Below are 18,400 nucleotides of genomic sequence, written 5' to 3'. Positions count from 1 at the left end.
ATAGCAGAAGTCAGGACAGTGGCAGATAGCTGATTGGTCGGTAGAGTTTGGCACATGTTATGTGTCATTAGATAGCAGCAGTCAGGATAGTGGCAGATAGCTGATTGGTCGGTAGAGTTTGGCACATAGTACACACTCCGGTCCTGGCTGTATCAGTAGACAGACAGGGCCTGGACACAGGTGCAGCCCTGGGTGACCAGCTCAGTCTCCAGGCTGTAGGTGTAGTCGCAGTCTCTCTGCTGGCGTCGCAGCACCATCACCTCCTGCTGGATGGGGTAGGAGAAAAGATCCGGGCCCATCCCTGCACAGGAGAAGGTCAGACAGTCCGCTTCTGAGATAACAGAGGGGTATCTATCGGGATCCGTGTTGAGCCTGAAAAAGAAATACATTGAAATACAGTTGCCAATCATTTTTAGTCAGTTTGAATTATTATGGCATCATGAATATCATTTTATTCATAGATCTGTAGATCGGGCTGTGTGCATGACTGAGAGAAAAGCAAGAGTAAATCACAGCCAAGGAACAAAGATTGCTTATGTGATAGGCAAATATGGCTACCACTGTGTACATCCTGTACAGCTTTACAACTTTTCTTATACTAATATATTAAATATATTAAAGCACTAGTGAAAAGCACTCTGAGCAAAGACAGGGAGATCTAGCTGCATTGCTGACCACAAAGAGTCAATCTCTTAGCAGTACAGGGAGGAGGTGGGTGGGGTCAGATCTGTGCTCCCAGGTAAAAGATTGGCTGCTGCTCCTCTGAGCTCCTCCCTAATGATAATGGGGAGGTGTTTAGATAGCTGTCTGTCCAACAAAGCTGCAACTCAACAGGAAATGGAGCTACAGGACCCGGCCAGCAAGGTGTGTCGTTAAATTTATTTCAATGCAATGCACAAAACGTTGGAGCAGCAGGAGATCGAGGCTCTTTGTATTGCTGCAAGTAGGAGAAACCTTGTAGCTTCAGTGAAGAGAGGAATATTACATCAGATCTCGCTGATGTCTGATTTAACTGTCCAGTGAGGCAAGTGATCAATATCTGGTAGATATCAATTGGCCACCACCTTTAACAAGTGGATATTCAGCATTACATTAACACACTATGGCCTTAATTCACTAAGATCATGCTAGAGGTAATAAGGCAAGAGAAAACTTACCTCCACACGTGAGAGAGTTATCTTACCTCTTCATTCCTTAAGTTACCTCTCCTGTAGTTAATTTACCTCCTCTGTAGTTAATTTACCTCCTCTGTAGTTAATTTACCTCCTCTGTAGTTATTTTCACATGCAGCTAATTAACAGCCTGTCTTTAACTCTGGAGTTATTTTAAGGATTGGAGAGTTAATTTAAAGACAGAAGAGTTAACTTTAGGCTTGCCTAAGGTAAAATGTTTCCTGAATACTACATGCCTTATCACCATGGTAACAACTCTAGAAGAGTTATTAAAGACAGGAGATAAGTTTAGTGAATTGAGACCATTGGCCTTAATTCACTAAGATCATGCTGGAGATAATAAGGCAAGAGAAAACGTACCTCCACACAGTGGGAGAGTTATCTTATCTCTTCATTCCTTAAGTTACCTCCTCTGTAGTTAATTTACATCCTCTGTAGTTATTTTCACACGCAGTTAATTATCAGCCTGTCTTTAACACTGGAGTTATTTTAAGGATTGAAAAGTTAACTTAAAGACAAAAGAGTTAACTTTAGGTTTGCCTGAGGTAAAATGTTTCCTGAATACTACATGCCTCGTCACCATGGTGATAACTCTAGAAACGTTATTAAAGACAGGAGATAAGCTTAGTGAATTGAGGCCATTGGCCCATATGCAATTAACTTTTTATCTTCTGTTAAAAAAATATTTTTTCAGCACTTTGCAATTTAAGAAGTTCCCAAAAAGTAATTGAAATAGTACTTTTTTGAGTATTTTCTTGCTTGTTGGGGGTTTAAAAGGCATTTTATGGAAAATTTAAAAAGTTTGGCTTTGAGAAAGGCAGCCGAGCCTGCCGAAACATGTCAGCCCAATGATACCCTGAAGTCTTCTGTACAAATCGGAGTTGACGTCTAGTAACTCACTTACGAGATTCTAGAGACCGCTGCGGGGAGGTGATACGTCACCGGAAGTGAGGAGTCGTAACCAGGTAGTGACCGCCGCAAGCGCCGAAGGGGAAGCCAGAGTAGCTTGTCACAAAGAAGGAGGCGGGAGGAGTCGCAGAGCTAACGGCCAGAGCTCCAACTCAACATCAGCGGGAAGTAAAGATTGGACTGAGTACACCAGGGAGCACGTGAGTATAATGTAGCGGCTCTACCTGTGTACTCACCGCAGAATCATCAACTTAGGAACATCATAAGTGTGAGTAACAATTTGAGTGGAAAATACTGACTCTTCATATTATGGTGAAATCACACTGAGACCAATAGCCCCTAACTATAAGATAATAAAACTATTGGAGAAGATTCTGGTGGAGACCCACATACGAAGTTTGGGAGTGTCTAACAACTTTTAAGTACTGACTTTTTGCACCAAATCCTTGGACATTTATTTCTTGGATACACATGCAGTATTTTTAAATACACATATTTTTTCAACCTTGCTTTTTATTTTTACTTATATTTTTATCCTTATTTTTATTTTTCCTTTTTTCCCTGTTTAAGGACACATCGGGTGGCCCCATGTGTGAATGAGCATGAATGCAACACATATGTGAATACTGAATAAAAATGTATTGAAATCAAACATACTGTATATAAATAGGCTTACCAGAAATGTATTTTACAATTTACAGTTCATGTATATTTTACATGTTTATTTGACAAACACCAATTAAAAAGTGCTTTAAAACTACTGAAGAATCCCAGCGCTACCTACTTGATTACAAATTTAAAAATATCTCCTAGGAGAAAACTTAGAAGAAAAAGTTAATTGCATATGGGCAATGTATGTATGCAGTATGTATGCAATGTATATGAGTCCCAAATTTCCTTGAATCCAAAAAGATTCTCAAATCTTTTAATCCTCTCAAATCTTTCGAATCTCTCGAATCTCATACATAAGAATTGTGTGATCTGTGTTAGCATAGTAACAGGGTTGCCAAGCGTCCGTCAAAAGACGGACTGTCCGTACAGAAGCTCTTAAAATAGAGCTGTCCGTACTGCCCGTATTTCCTGGGCAGTCGTCCGTCCCAAAGTGCATAAATTATGCCAATCTATTCTGCGCATGCACTATGTGCGCTCTTTTTCCCCCCTCCCTCAGTCTCCCCTCAGCCGCCCTCTCCTGCCCGGGTGTCCCCTCCAATCAGCTAACCTCTTTTTGGAGCCGGTGACTCGCTGCCCAATAAGAGATGCAGGGAGCCGGCCCAGCCCACTCTGAGCAGAGCAGCGAGAGGAGTGTCACCAGGAGGAGGACGGCGAGGAGAGTGTCACACGGGCGGCAGCCAGGTCGGAGCTGAGGTCGCAGCACAGACAGCACACAGACCCAGCCGCCGAGCCACGCAGCAGAGCCGAGCAGGAGCAGATCAGCAGCAGCCGACCGAGCACATGCCATCCCTGCTAACAAGTAAGGAAAAGACAGTCCCAGGCTCGCTGAACTCCATGGCGGCAGCAGGCTGTGTAATAGCTGTCCCTCCTCTCATGTTTCATTAGGGCTCGCCTCGCTCGTTCCGGTCTGACAGCTGGCTGATTATGACCACCAGGCCGGCCACCAGGTCACAAAGTTCATTCATGCATCATGCCTGTATTCTGACAGCAGGCGATGCAGAGGAAAGGGACATCCTCAGTTTTCTACTACACTGTGTGAGGTGAGGAGAGCAACGTAGTTCTTTCATTCCTGAAAGTGTTTGTGTGACGTGAACAGGGCAGAAGGGAAGTATTTAGTAATGCACCCTGTATGTATTTAGAGAATTTAGCCTGTAATTCCTCTTCATTTGTGTCTATTTATGATTATTTAGTATTGATATAGCGTGACATCTTACGCAGCACTGTAAAGAGTACATAGTCATGTCACTTAACTGTCCTCAGAGGAGCTCACACTCTAATCCCAACTGTAGCTATGTGTCCTCCATCGTGTATGTCAATACAATAGGCCAATTTTAGGGGAAGCCAATTTTTAGTTATCTGTATGTTTTTGGGGTGTAGGAGAAAACCAGAGTGTCTGGAGGAAACCCATGCAGTCACACTGAGATAATAACTGAGATAATACAAACTCTGCCATGGCTGGGAATGGAACCAGGGACCCAGCGCTGCAACCACTACGCCACTATGCTGTCCACAAGTTGTAGTTTGATCTCTCCCTATGTCACCTGACTGTCATGGCAGATAAGCTCATTTGAAACCACAGTATGTTAACAATATGTTTGCTTCCAATAAAGCAGGAAGTAGATACACTGCAGATGTATTGCAAGATCTGTATCAGCTGTAACAAAGAAATGTTTATTCTTTAAAGGTTATTATGCTGCTGCTTATCTTTTAGAGCAGAGAGGAAGTTCTGAGTTCAGGTCTGCTTGAAAGGGAACCTAAAAAAAGCAAGAGTAACTTATCTGGGGCTTTTACTGGCCCCCTCCCTCCAGCCGCTCTGTGTCCGACTCAGTCCGCACGGTCACAAACAGATCCTCTGGTCCCCTGCAGCGCCCCACTTTTGGTTCCAGCGGGTAAATGGGCCACTGGGCCTGTGCAGCCAGACAGGGTCGCACAGGTGCAGTCAGTGACTATTAACTTGCTGAGTGCCGGAACTAAAAGTGAGGCGCTGCAGGGGACCAGAGGATCTGGCATCTTCTGCAGCACATTACAGAGTACATAGTCGTGTCACTGACTGTCCTCAGAGGAGCACACAATCTAATCCTACCATAGTCATAGTGTAATGTCCCACCATATTATTATGTATTTATATAGCACTGACATCTCCTGCAGCACATTACAGAGTACATAGTCCTGTCACTGACTGTCCTCAGAGGAGCTCATAATCTAATCCTGTCATAGTCTAATGCCCTACCATATTATTATTATGTATTTATATAGTATGGACATCATGTTTCTTTTATCTGGAAACAAGCCTTCTCGGTTCAGGTGGGCTGTTTCACATGAGCCGTATGCAGTAATCACCTGCTCCAGCCACAGTATGTTTCTTTCCTCCCGAAATTCACAAGAAGTTCCCTAAAAAGCCCGCTACTGACTCCGCCCCTGACTCCGCCCCCTGTCCGTCCAAAATTTGGGCTGTCCAGATTTTTTGACCATTTTGTCCAGGAAAAATGAGAAATTGGGTTGGCAACCCTGCATAGTAATTAAACTTAGAATTGTTTATTTTAACTACTATTCCTACTGGGCATCACCCAATTCGTATGTACAGGATTCGAGAGATTCAAAAAATTTGAGAATCTTTTTGGATTCTGATTCAGGGAAATTTGGGATTCATTCCATCTCTAATTTCCCCCACCAAAGCGCTTGGGAATGTGATGTTGCAAAATTAATATTAACCATTGACTAATGACACATCTTAGGAATGTAAAGTATACAAACACAATAAAAGTTAATGATGATCAGTAAAACCCCCGTTTTCCAGAACTCAGTGAACACAGTGGCCCATATGCAATTATCTTTTTCCTCCTACGAGATCATTTTTCAACTTCTATTTAAAGTAACTTTTCAGCACTTTGCGACTAAAAAAGTACCAAAAAGTAGATGAGAAAGTACCATCAAAATTATTTTGAGCATTTTCTTGCTCGCAAGTGGTGTAAAGGGCATGTTATTGGCAAATTTGACAACGTCAGCAAAGAGAAAACTCAGGAGAAAAAGTTAATTGCATAAGGCCAGTGCTTGAAATATGCCAGAGCTAAAATCTATAAACTATTGGCCTTTTTTATCTCTTCCCTGGCTTCAATACCCTACTGCTACTACAGGTGTCAGAAGTCGTTCTCTGTGAGGAAAGAGTTTAATGGCTGTAATTCCTTATCCGTGAGGGTTATTCTATAGTTGATTAGGTGCCGACTGGAGAGAAACTGTCACTTGCATACCTGAATGTTAATTCTTTCAGATGGAGAAAAAAAAACACAGGCTAGTTATTTCTATACTTGGCACTGTACATACACATGTTTATTTTCACCTCACCCGAGTTCATTTTTACCTCAGTACCCCTTTAACATCCTGTCTGGGCCTAAAGGTGCCCATAGATTACTCAACTTGGCGGCCAATTGACCATCCAATTCATGGTGCTGCCAAGATCATACCCGGGCATTTCGGGCCAAAATTGGTCGCATTAATCGAGATATGCTGGAAAATCTCAGGCTGGCATGCTTCATTGGGTGCACAGTGGTAACGGCATGCGTTAATTAAGAACGACAAATGCTACAGAAACCCCTGGCCATTGTCCACCCTCATGTTTTATGCCCCTTCCCCCCCCCCCCCCCCATTTGTACTTTACCTGCTGCCATTCTTGTACGTACACATTCAGGCCCCATGTGACCACCTGTATATGTGCCTCATGTACTATAATGCCATAAACCATGTGGGGCGTATTAAGCGGAAGTACTATGATGGCAGCAGCGTGGACAGCAGTAGATAAAATAAAACTGCACAGGCGGGGGGGGAGGGTGATTAAACATTTGGAGGGGACTGTGGTGAGGGGTGGCGAGGCGGCGTAACAAGGCCGATTCCCACCCGATTTCATGCTGAAATCGATCGGGAATCCACCTGCGTTTTATGGTGGCTAACAGATCTCTCTCCCATCAAAGAGATATCTGTCTCTTGGTCGATCTCCTGCCAAAATGGCTAGATGTATGGGTACCTTAAGTGAGTAACGTTACCTGTATTCCCAGGGTGACCGAGAGTGACTGTTGAAGTCCACAGCCTCCAGCAGGCTGTCCATGTAATCGGTGTCCATGGCAGAGATGTCCACGTTTGCACTGGCAGGTGGACGGCGACTCCTCCTCCCGGCACACCTCTGCCTGGGCTCTGGGGGGACAGTGTCATCACTGGGCTCTTCCTGGAGACCTGTCTGTGCCATGTACTCTTCTGGAAAGAATGCTGAGGAGCAGACAGACACCAGCACCGCCATCTGTGGAATATAAACAAATCATATAACCATCTCTCCATGCTCTAAAGCACGTGTCGAACTCCAGGTCTGGAGGGCCAGATCCATGCCAGTATTTAGGATGGACTGAGAAAGAGAGGAATGTGTTCTACCTGATGGACCACACCTTTCCTGATTCAGACCCATCAATTCATTTGAGCTGTATCAAAAATGTGTGAGGATCTCGGCCCTCGTAGGACTGGTTTGACATACCTGCTCTAAAGTAGTGATGATCATAATCTGCTAATTACGATTGCACAAATTTTTATGTAATTTTCTTGCAATACACCCACACGTAATTACATTGTGGATATTCAACTGATTTTGTGTAATCCATTCGTAAATTTTGCATAATTACATGAAATTTTGTGCAATTTTGTGCTGCCTTTAGCGGTTATTAGCAAAGCCCCTAAACATGCTATCACCGCCACCAATCACAGCGTATGTAAAGAGGAATAGTGAAAAAAGGGCAAAAAAAGGAATTTTTCAAAAAGACCTTGTAGTTTTAGAGAAAATCATTTTTGAAAATGCAAAGGAAAAATAGTTTTGAAACTGTTGGTTTTTTTAACTTTAAAAAAACATTTTTCTTTGCATTTTTAAAATGTTCTCAAAAACTAAAATGTCTTTTGGAAAAATTATTTTTGTTGCCTCATTCCCAATATTCCCCTTAACAAACCTACCAATTTTGGTGATGATAGCATTTGTATGGAGGCTTCACTAGCGGTGGTGTAGCTAGAAATCACTGCCCCCCCCCTGCAAAACTTTTGATGGGGCCCCTTGGCCCACATGGTGTGCAGAAAATGTGTGCAGAAAACTGACAGACGAGTGTGCTCCCACCCTCAGCTTATTACACTCACTCTGTCCATCTCTGATGGAGCAGAACTGGCTCTGCAGACCCTTCCAGCTTCACTACAGCACAGAGCACTTGAGGAGGGGTAGAGAGGTTGGGGGCTGGGCATTGTACAGAAGAGCCTGCTGCACACTGAATAGGATTGTTTGGTTCGTTATCAGTGGCTGAGCAGATGCAGTCAATAGAACAATTGTGCAGAGAATAGAAGAAGCTTTTCCTCTCCTTGCCCTTAGTTGTCAGTCTCTCAGAATGGGGCCCCCAGTGTCTTCTGGGCCCCCCTGCAGCAGCATCCCTTGCAGGGTCTATTGTTACGCCCCTGTTCACTAGCAACCGCTAAAGTTGGAACGCAATTCCACGAAAATTATGCAAAATTGCAAAATGACCTTTCGTGATTATGTTTACAAATGAAATTATGATTTATCCTGAAATTTTGCATTACGGTATCACATTGTACACAGATTGTATATTCTGGCTGCATGCTTGATTCAGGCTTAATGCTAGGTACACACATTAGATCAGTCTCAGGCCACGGTGATTTCCAATTTTCTGTTTTTCCAATTTTCAAGAAGTCTTTTTTTTTTGTCATCTTTTGCAATCTCTTATTGGCTAAATACTTCCGGGTTTACTCGCAAGTATTGGACCAATCAGAGAACGCAGAATTTTACCGCGGTAATCGGAATACTACGGCTATTTTAGGCCAATCAGAAGGCTCAAGAATACTCCGTAGTATCCGAGTTTTGTGATTGGTCTAAAATGACTTCAGTAATCCGACTTTTGTGGAAACATTTTGTATTCTCTGATTGGTCCAATGCTTCCGCGCTCTGAGATTCGGCTAAAATTACCGAGTTGTGGTAAAGCGGATTTTCACGGAAATGCCGATTTCTGATTGGAGATGTAAAAATTTCAATTCCACGTAAGCCCTAAGTCAGACATCAGCAGATTGCTATCTGTGACTCGTCCGTTGCAACAGACACTAATGGAGTGATGAAAGCAAGTGGACCAGTCACAGCACATAATACATAGGATCTGCTGTCAGAGCCGGCTATAGCTATAATAGGGCCCTGGGGCAAAACTAACTTTGGGGGACCCCCTGACACCCTCCTTCCAACCAAATCACCCCCAGGGCCCCTGAGCCACCTGCCAAGCCCGATCCAACCCCCCCCCCCCCCTCCATGTCACACAGTATCATCAGGTGTTCATCATATGTCCCCTAAAAATCATTTTTGGTGTTCCCCAAATTAACCTCCTTCTTTTCCTATACAGAATAACCACACAACAACCCCGCTGTCATGGGTCACTATAGCTGGAGGAAAGGAGGGGCACCTTGGGGGCCTCCACAGGCTCTGGGGCCCCGGGGCAATTGCCCTCCTTGCCTCTTTCGCCGGCCCTGTCTGCTGTACCGACCAGGGCACATCTGCAGTCTCTCTACACTTTCAATTTTGCCCGGCCAATCACTGACCAATCTTACCACCTCCATGTAGACTTAGGGTTTGCCTACACAATCTGCTCATATTCCATATCTGATGACCCTCATACTACATGGAGGTGGTAAAATTAGTCATTGATTGGCCAATCATAATTGAAGAGAGTGTTTCAGGCTTTATTAAGGCTCAGTAATGATAGGCAGAGAAGTGACTTACATATATGAGGGATGAAGCCAGGGTCGCCATTCTGCTGTGTCTGTAGAGCGCTGTCTGTGTGAGATCAGGACTGAAGTTGTTCTGTGTCTTCCTATGTCTTCTATGGCAGACCTCCCCTCTCTATATACCAGCTGTGTCTGTAGAGCGCTGTCTGTGTGAGATCAGGACTGAAGTTGTTCTGTGTCTTCCTATGTCTTCTATGGCAGACCTCCCCTCTCTATATACCAGCTGTGTCTGTAGAGCGCTGTCTGTGTGAGATCAGGACTGAAGTTCTTCTGTGTCTTCCTATGTCTTCTATGGCAGACCTCCCCTCTCTATATACCAGCTGTGTCTGTAGAGCGCTGTCTGTGTGAGATCAGGACTGAAGTTCTTCTATGGCAGACCTCCCCTCTCTATATACCAGCTGTGTCTGTAGAGCGCTGTCTGTGTGAGACCAGGACTGAAGTTCTTCTGTGTCTTTCTATGTCTTCTATGGCAGACATCCCCTCTCTATATACCAGCTGTGCCCCCAGCTGTAAATTCCACATCACACTCCCCAAATTATTCGAGAATCTCCCGATAACTCAACCTTACTTTGATTTCCGTCTCTCTGGACTGTCCAGGTGAATCTTGTGTTTTGTGCTTACAGAGAATTAATAACCGAAACGCTGCTAATCGCTCTCTGTACTTCCCTAAAAGGTGCCCAAATATTACACTATATCTATGACTGGACTCTTATCTGTACTGATAATGCCTGACTGATGGTTTTATCTGCTCTCTTGTGTTTTGCTTTATTACTCAATCGCCTGCATTACCAGATAGCCTTCCAGCAAGTGTCTTTTTCACAAGGTGATTTTGTTATTATTTATTTATTTATTTATTGTATTTATAAAGCGCCAACATATTATGCAGCGCTGAACATTAATTTAGGTTACAGACAATATTTAGGGGTGACATACAGCAATATGACAATACAGGAATACAAGAAAGACCAGATCATGCAGCACAGTATGAGTACAAGGTAATGCTTAGTCAGTCACTGGATGGGAGCATGGAGATTAGGCAAGTTAGGTTCACTCAAATGCATAGCATGGGTTCACAGTAATGGAGGTGCATGATCAGGTAGGACACAAAAGGAGGAGGACCCTGCCCAAAGGCTTACAATCTAGAGGGAGAGGTAAGGACACGAATAGTAGGGGACCAGAGTTCAGCTGTAGGTTTAGAGCACTTGTGAGGGGTAGTAGGCCAGAGTGAAAAGATGAGTTTTGAGGGCTTTCTTTAAGATGTTGAAGGAGGGGGCTGCCCTAATGGGTGGAGGTAGGGAGTTCCATAGTGTTGGAGCAGCTCTTGAGAAGTCCTGCTCTTGACCAGCTGTAACCTGTATACTGAAAGGTTAAGGATGGGCAGCAGGGTAGAGTGGTCTTAGGGTCTTAGGGTTAGGCACCCAGAAGTTGGTTAAGGTTAGGCAGCAGGGGTGGAGTGGTTAGGCAGTGGGGGTGAAGTGGTTAGGGTTAGGCAGTGGTGGGGTTGATCAAGGTTAGGCAGCGGGAGTGAGGTGGTTAGGTTTAGGCAATGGTGGGGTGGTTAAGGTTAGGCAGCGCGTGGAGTGCTTAGGCTTAGGCAGCAGGGTGGAATGGTTAGGGTTAGGCAGTGGGGGTGGAGAGATTAATGTTATGCAGCGGAGTGGAGTGTTTAGGGTTAGGCAGCAGTGGGGTTGGTTAAGGTTAAGCAGCGGGTGGAGTGGTTAGGGTTAGGCAGCAGTGGGGTTGGTTAAGGTTAGGCAGCAAGGTGCAGTGGTCTTAGGGTTAGGCAGCTGGGGAGGAGTGGTTAAGGTTAGGCAGCGGGGTTGGAGTGGTCTTAGGGTTAGTAGGCAGGGTGGAGTGGTCTTACAGTTAGGCAGTGGGGGAGGAGTGGTTAGGGTTATGCACCAGTGGAGTTGGTTAAGGTTAGGCAGCAGGGTGGAGTGGTCTTAGGGTTAGGCAGCTGGGGAGGAGTGGTTAGGGTTAGGCAGCGGGGGTGGAGTGGTCGTAGGGTTAGTAGGCAGGGTGGAGTGGTCTTAGGGTTAAGCAGTGGGGGAGGAGTGGTTAGTGTTAGGCACTGGTGGGGTTGCTTAAAGTTAGGCAGCGGAGTGAAGTGGTTTTAAGGTTAGGCAGCGGTGGTGGAGTGGTTAGGGTTAGGCACCGGTGGGGTTGGTTAAGGTTAGCCAGTGGAGTGAAGTGGTTAGGGTAGGCAGCGGTGGGGTTGGTTAAGGTTAGGCAGCAGTGGTGGAGTGGTTAGGGTTAGGCAGCAGGGTAAAGTAGTTAGGGTTAGGTAGCAGGGTGGACTGGTCTTAGGGTTAGGCAGCGGGGGGGAGTGGTTAGGGTTAGGCACCGGTGGGGTTGGTTAAGGTTAGGCAGCAGGGTGGAGTGGTCTTAGGATTAGGCAGCAGTGGGGTTGGTTAAGGTTAGGCAGTGGGAGAGGAGTGGCTAGGGTTAGGCAGCGGTGGGGTTGGTTAAAGTTAAGCAGCGGGGTGAAGTGGTCTTAGGGTTAGGCAGCGGGGGTGGAGTGGTTAGGGTTAGGCACTGGTGGGGTTGGGTTAAGCAGTGGGGGTGGAGTGGTTAACGTTATGCAGCGGAGTGGAGTGTTTAGGGTTAGGCAGCAGTGGGGTTGGTTAAGGTTAGGCAGCGGGTGGAGTGGTTAGGGTTAGGCAGCAGTGGAGTTGGTTAAGGTTAGGCAGCAAGGTGGAGTGGTCTTAGGGTTAGGCAGCTGGGGAGGAGTGGTTAGGGTTAGACAGCGGGGGTGGAGTGGTCTTAGGGTTAGTAGGCAGGGTGGAGTGGTCTTAGGGTTAAGCAGTGAGGGAGGAGTGGTTAGGGTTAGCCACTGGTGGGGTTGGTTAAGGTTAGCCAATGGAGTAAAGTGGTTAGGGTAGGCAGCGGTGGGGTTGGTTAAAGTTAGGCAGCAGGGGTGGAGTGGTTAGGGTTAGGCAGCAGGGCAAAGTAGTTAGGGTTAGGCAGCAGGGTGGACTGGTCTTAGGGTTAGGCAGCGGGGGGGGGGGGGAGTGGTTAAGGTTAGGCACCGGTGGGGTTGGTTAAGGTCAGGCAGCAGGGTGGAGTGGTCTTAGGGTTAGGCAGCAGTGGGGTTGGTTAAGGTTAGGCAGTGGGAGAGGAGTGGTGAGGGTTAGGCAGCGGTGGGGTTGGTTAAAGTTAAGCAGCGGGGTGAAGTGGTCTTAGGGTTAGGCAGCGGGGGTGGAGTGGTTAGGGTTAGGCACTGGTGGGGTTGGTTAAGGTTAGCCAGTGGGGCGAATTGGTTAGGGTAGGCACCGGTGGGGCTGGTTAAGGTTAGGCAGTGGGGAGGAGTGGTTAGGGTTAGGCAGTGGGGGAGGAGTGGTTAGGGTTAGGCAGCTGGGTGGAGTGGTTAGGCAGTGGTGGGTTTGGTTAAGGTTAGGTAGCGGGGTGGAGTGGTTAGGGTTAGGCAGCAGGGTGAAGTGGTTAGGGTTAAGCAGCACAGTGGACTGGTCTTAGGGTTAGGTAGCGGGGGTGGAGTGGTTAGGGTTAGGCACTGGTGGGGTTGGTTAAGGTTAGACAGTGGGTGGAGTGGTTAGGGTTAGGCAGCAGTGGGGTTGGTTAAGGTTAGGCAGCAAGGTGGAGTGGTCTTAGGGTTAGGCAGCTGGGGAGGAGTGGTTAGGGTTAGGCAGCGGGGGTGGAGTGGTCTTAGGGTTAGTAGGCAGGATGGAGTGGTCTTAGAGTTAGGCAGTGGGGGAGGAGTGGTTAGGGTTATTCACCAGTGGGGTTGGTTAAGGTTAGGCAGCAGGGTGGAGTGGTCTTAGGGTTAGGCAGCTGGGGAGGAGTGGTTAGGGTTAGGCAGCAGGGGTGGAGTGGTCTTAGGGTTAGTAGGCAGGGTGGAGTGGTCTTAGGGTTAAGCAGTGGGGGAGGAGTGGTTAGTGTTAGGCACTGGTGGGGTTGGTTAAAGTTAGGCAGCGGAGTGAAGTGGTTTTAAGGTTAGTCAGCGGGGGTGGAGTGGTTAGGGTTTGGCACCGGTGGGGTTGGTTAGGGTTAGCCAGTGGAGTGAAGTGGTTAGGGTAGGCAACGGTGGGGCTGGTTAAAGTTAGGCAGCAGGGGTGGGGTGGTTAGGGTTATGCAGCAGGGTAAAGTAGTTAGGGTTAGGCAGCAGGGTGGACTGGTCTTAGGGTTAGGCAGCGGGGGGGGGGGGGGGGGGAGTGGTTAGGGTTAGCACCGGTGGGGTTGGTTAAGGTCAGGCAGCAGGGTGGAGTGGTCTTAGGGTTAGGCAGCAGTGGGGTTGGTTAAGGTTAGGCAGTGGGAGAGGAGTGGTTAGGGTTAGGCAGCGGTGGGATTGGTTAAAGTTAAGCAGCGGGGGTGGAGTGGTTAGGGTTAGTCACTGGTGGGGTTGGTTAAGGTTAGCCAGTGGGGCGAATTGGTTAGGGTAGGCACCGGTGGGGCTGGTTAAGGTTAGGCAGTGGGGAGGAGTGGTTAGGGTTAGGCAGTGGGGGAGGAGTGGTTAGGGTTAGGCAGCTGGGTGGAGTGGTTAGGCAGCGGTGGGTTTGGTTAAGGTTAGGCAGCGGGGTGGAGTGGTTAGGGTTAGGCAGCAGGGTGAAGTGGTTAGGGTTAAGCAGCAGGGTGGACTGGTCTTAGGGTTAGGTAGCGGGGGTGGAGTGGTTAGGGTTAGGCACCGGTGGGGTTGGTTAAGGTTAGGCAGAAGGGTGGAGTGTTCTTAGGGTTAGGCAGCAGTGGGGTTGGTTAAAGTTAGGCAGTGGGAGAGGAGTGGTTAAGGGTTAGGCAGCGGTGGGGTTGGTTAAAGTTGGGCAGCGGGGTGAAGTGGTCTTAGGGTTAGGCAGTGGGGATGGAGTGGTTAGGGTTAGGCAGCAGGGGTGAAGTGGTCTTAGGGTTAGGCAGCGGGAGTGAAGTGGTTAGGGTTAAGCACCAGTGGGGTTGGTTAAGGTTAGGCAGCAGGGGTGGAGTGGTTAGGCAGTGGGGGGGAGTAGTTAGGGTTAGGCAACGGTGGGGTTGTTGAGATTAGACAGCGGTGTAGAGTGGTCTCATGGTTAGGTACCAGGGGGGTCTTAGGGTTAGGCATAGGCAGAGGGAGGGTTCAGTGTGAGAGTAGGCAGAGGCTTTATCATACATTGCCTGCTCCCGGCGATCACAGCTTCAGTCCCCGCATTGTGATTGGCTGTGCTGCAGGACACCTGCAAACTAACCAGGAGGTGGAGGAGATGCCATCACTGTGACCAGGTAATGTATAATATTGATAGATGCCAATAATGATAACTTGTTATTAACGTTATTTAACATTTTAGAAATGTCCCAAAACGTTAAATAACATTAGTGATAAGATGTCATTACCAGTAGAGATGGCTCGAACCTCCGATTTTAGGTTCACAAATCTCGAACGTGAACTTCCAAAAAAGTTTGCGTTTGCGCGAACCATGTGAACCGCAATAGACTTCAATGGGCAGGCGAACTTTCAAAACTATAAACACTAATTCTGGCCACAAAAGTGATGGAAAAGATGTTTCAAGGGGTCTAACACCTGGAGGGGGCATGACGGAGTGGGATACACACTAAAAGTCCCGGGGAAAATTATGGATTTGACGCACAGCAGGATTTTAAGGGCAGAAATCACATTGCAACAGTGGTGCTCAGCAGAGCTCGAATATTCGAGTAGCTCGAATATTCGAGCTCTTTTTCAGCTATTCGAGCTCGGTATTCGAGCTCCGAATAGCTGCAGCTATTCGAATGGGCTATTCGCGTACACTCGAATAGCCCATTCACTATTCGAGCTATTCGAGCAAACGGCGCTATTCGAGCTCGGTACCGAGCTCGAATAGCGTCATAGCCCAGATTGATGTCCTTAGAGCCAATCAGAGGGCTCCCAGGCCCTCTGACGGCAGCCAATCACAGAGGGGGACCCTGGCCAGCCCCTACCCTATAAATAGCGGCCGCCATGTTACGTTTCTCCGTCCTTGCCTGAGACTTGCATAGAGAGAGAGTTGCTCCTTTGTGCTTTGGCTTAGCAAGAGCTTTATTGTGGTCATTTACCTAGCGTTTTTGCTCACATACACCTCCTATACACACCTATATTGTTGTTAGTTAGTTAGACATTGTATTTTAGTTAGTAGCTTTTGTGTTACATAGAGACAGGCCAGCTGCTGCAGGCTTACAGCTTTAGGCCTCAGGGCCTGCCTGTGTGGGCAGCTGTCCTCCTGTCCTCTGTTTATTTCTCTCATCTATACCAGTATTTCTGCTGTCCTTTACTACTGATTGTATTAGTATTGTAGTTATATACTGTAACTGTACTAGGACACTCACTGTCACTGTTCATAGGCTACTAGCTGCTCCTGCGTGTGTGCACTCACTGTCTGTGTACACACTACACACACTCTATTTCCAAGTTCTGATAACTGATTGATTATTGTAATTGAATATTGTAATTAGTTAGTTGTACTCACTGTTACTACTTACTGTACTAGGAGTCTCGGACACTCAGTCACTGTTCATAGGCTACTAGCTCCTGCGTGTGTGCACTCACTGTCTGTGTACACACTACACACACTCTATTTCCTTCTGATAACTGATTGATTATTGTAATTAGTTAGTTGTACTTACTGACTGTTACTGCTTACTTACTTACTGTACTAGGGACACTCACTCAGTCACTGTTCATAGGCTAGCTCCTGCGCGTGTTTGCGCGTGCGTGCACTCACTGTCTGTAGTGTACACACACTAAATTTACTTGTGATTACTACTGATTATTGTAAGTTGTAACTGCTAGTTGTACTTCCTGACTGTTACTACTTACTTACTGTACTAGGGACACTCACTCAGTCACCTCACCCACCAACCCACTCCATTAAAGTACCCCACTTTTCACCCGCCCTTTTAAAAAACTTTTGTCTATACGCCCAAAACATCGAAGATGTCTGGAAGTGGCAGCCAGCGCGGTTTGGGCAAGGGGAAGGGCAGCAAGGGAATCAGGAGGAGAGGGAGCAGCATTGTGGCAAGCCGCGGGCGCGCCACCATGCACAGTTCCGCAGCAGCAGCAGCAGCGTCAGTGGCTAACATTCCTCCCATAGCCACTGGCCGTGGACGCCTTGGGCGCCGCCCAGCAAGAGCATCTGCAACTCACGCTGCAGAGACACAGCAGCAGCAGCGTGTAGCACCTGCTCCGATTTTCCTCCAGCCGGGTCGGAAACGTCCCATTGAGGAAAAGCATGCAGACACTGTGGTGCAACTCATGACGGAGGATGAGCAGCCCGCCATCAGCTCTGCATCTGAGGCCTCCACCCTCACCACCACCACCACCACCCCTGTTCGCAGCAGCCGCCCAGCAGGGTCTGGGGAGGAGGCCAGTTCACCGTCACTCGCCGACCTGTCATTCAGCAGTCTTTTGACCCCAGGCATCATGAGTAAATTGTCTGCTGTTGTTGGCGATCTTGAGGAGGAGATGCTGATGGGCACTTTGGGGGATGAGGGATTGGACAGCAAGACTGTGGCGACAGTCAAGCAGCCCATCCATGCATCAGGAGAGGAGTTTGGGGGGTCCTCATCCCAGCAGGACATGTTTCAGGAGGGGGAGGATGTTGATGACCCGGTGACAGACAGAGACTGGGTGCCACCACCTCCAGGGGATGTCGTCCTCAGCAGCTCTGAGGAGGAGGAGGAGGATGCTCTTGTGGGCCTTGCAAGGAGGCGCATCATTGCAAGCATTGGCAGCAGCAGTAGGCAGGTCCCACAGCCTGCTGGTTTCTCAGGCTCAGCAGCAGCAGCAGCAGCATCTGCCAGTACCACCACCAGCCGCACCCAAGCCCCCCAAGCCCCCCCCCCCAAACCACCACAGGGAGACAGGCAGCAGCGCTTCCATGCCGTAGGGGGATGTTTCTGTCACCAATCTGGCGCTTTTTCACCATGCCCACAGTGTACAGCAAGTACGCCACTTGCAACCACTGTCAGCGGAAGTTGAGCAGAGGTGCAGACCCCTTAAAGTTCTGCACCAGCTCGCTCATCAACCACCTTGCTGCGAAACATTTCCACCAGCATCAGGAGTTCCAGAGGCTGAAGGCATCTGGTGCTGGCAGTGGCACCACACCCATCACTGCACAGCCTTCAGCAGCAGCAGCAACAGCAGCCACCCGCCCTCCTGCTCCTCCAGCAGCACCAGCAGGAGTGCGGAAACGCACTGCTCCTCCCCCCTCTGCAACTCCTGCCGCCGACACTGAGGCCTGTTCTGGCAGCCAGTCCTCAGTGGCCTCCTCCGCTGTGTCTGCTGATTCCCGTGCCAGCAAAAGGCCACGCCAGAGCCTTTTGAGCGAGTCCTTCCAGGGGGTGGTTAGGGCTCTGCCTCCCAGCAGCCGTCGCGTGCGGCAGCTGAACGGCTTGCTGGCACGGGCCATGTGCTCCCAACTCCTGCCGTACACGCTCGTGCAGGAGGGGAGCGACATTCGTGCGCTGCTTGCTTGCGCAGCCCCAGACCGGCAGCTCCCCAGCAGACACTTTTTCTCCCGCAAGGCCATTCCTGCACTGCACCGCTTTGTGATGGCCAATGTGGAGCGAGGGCTGGAGCACGCGGTTGGTGAAAGGGTACACGTCACCATGGACTCCTGGAGCAGCCGCTTCGGGACAGGCCGCTACCTGTCCTTCACTGTCCACTGGGTCAGCTTGGTGGAAGGGGGTGAGGATGGGAGAGCAGCAGCGGGCACAGCAGCAGCAGCAACACAGTGGGTGGTGCCACCCCGCAGGGTCAGGGGAACTGCAGCAGGTTCCTCCGATCCTCTGCCATCCTCCGGCACACCTGGCCAAACCCCCCGCCTCAGCAGCAGCGTGAAGGCCCGCCACTGCCAAGCGCTGCTGCACTTGGTCAGCCTTGGGAAGACCAAGCTGAC

General features: G+C 48.4%; 1 protein-coding gene across 1 annotated transcript in view; it reads left to right on the top strand.

Moving 5' to 3' along the window:
- The first annotated feature begins 835 nt into the window (after positions 1 to 835).
- The window catches only part of LOC137570346 (interleukin-17F-like), a 110,160-nt gene continuing 92,595 nt past the window's right edge, over positions 836 to 18,400 (top strand). The window contains exon 1 of the mRNA XM_068278994.1: positions 836 to 864. The gene's annotated coding sequence lies outside the window, so the exon portion shown is untranslated. The remainder of the gene's footprint in view (positions 865 to 18,400) is intronic.

This window comes from Hyperolius riggenbachi, chromosome 4 (assembly GCF_040937935.1).
Source record: "Hyperolius riggenbachi isolate aHypRig1 chromosome 4, aHypRig1.pri, whole genome shotgun sequence".
NCBI classification, from domain to species: domain Eukaryota; kingdom Metazoa; phylum Chordata; class Amphibia; order Anura; family Hyperoliidae; genus Hyperolius; species Hyperolius riggenbachi.
This window is presented reverse-complemented; position numbering and strand designations above follow the sequence as displayed.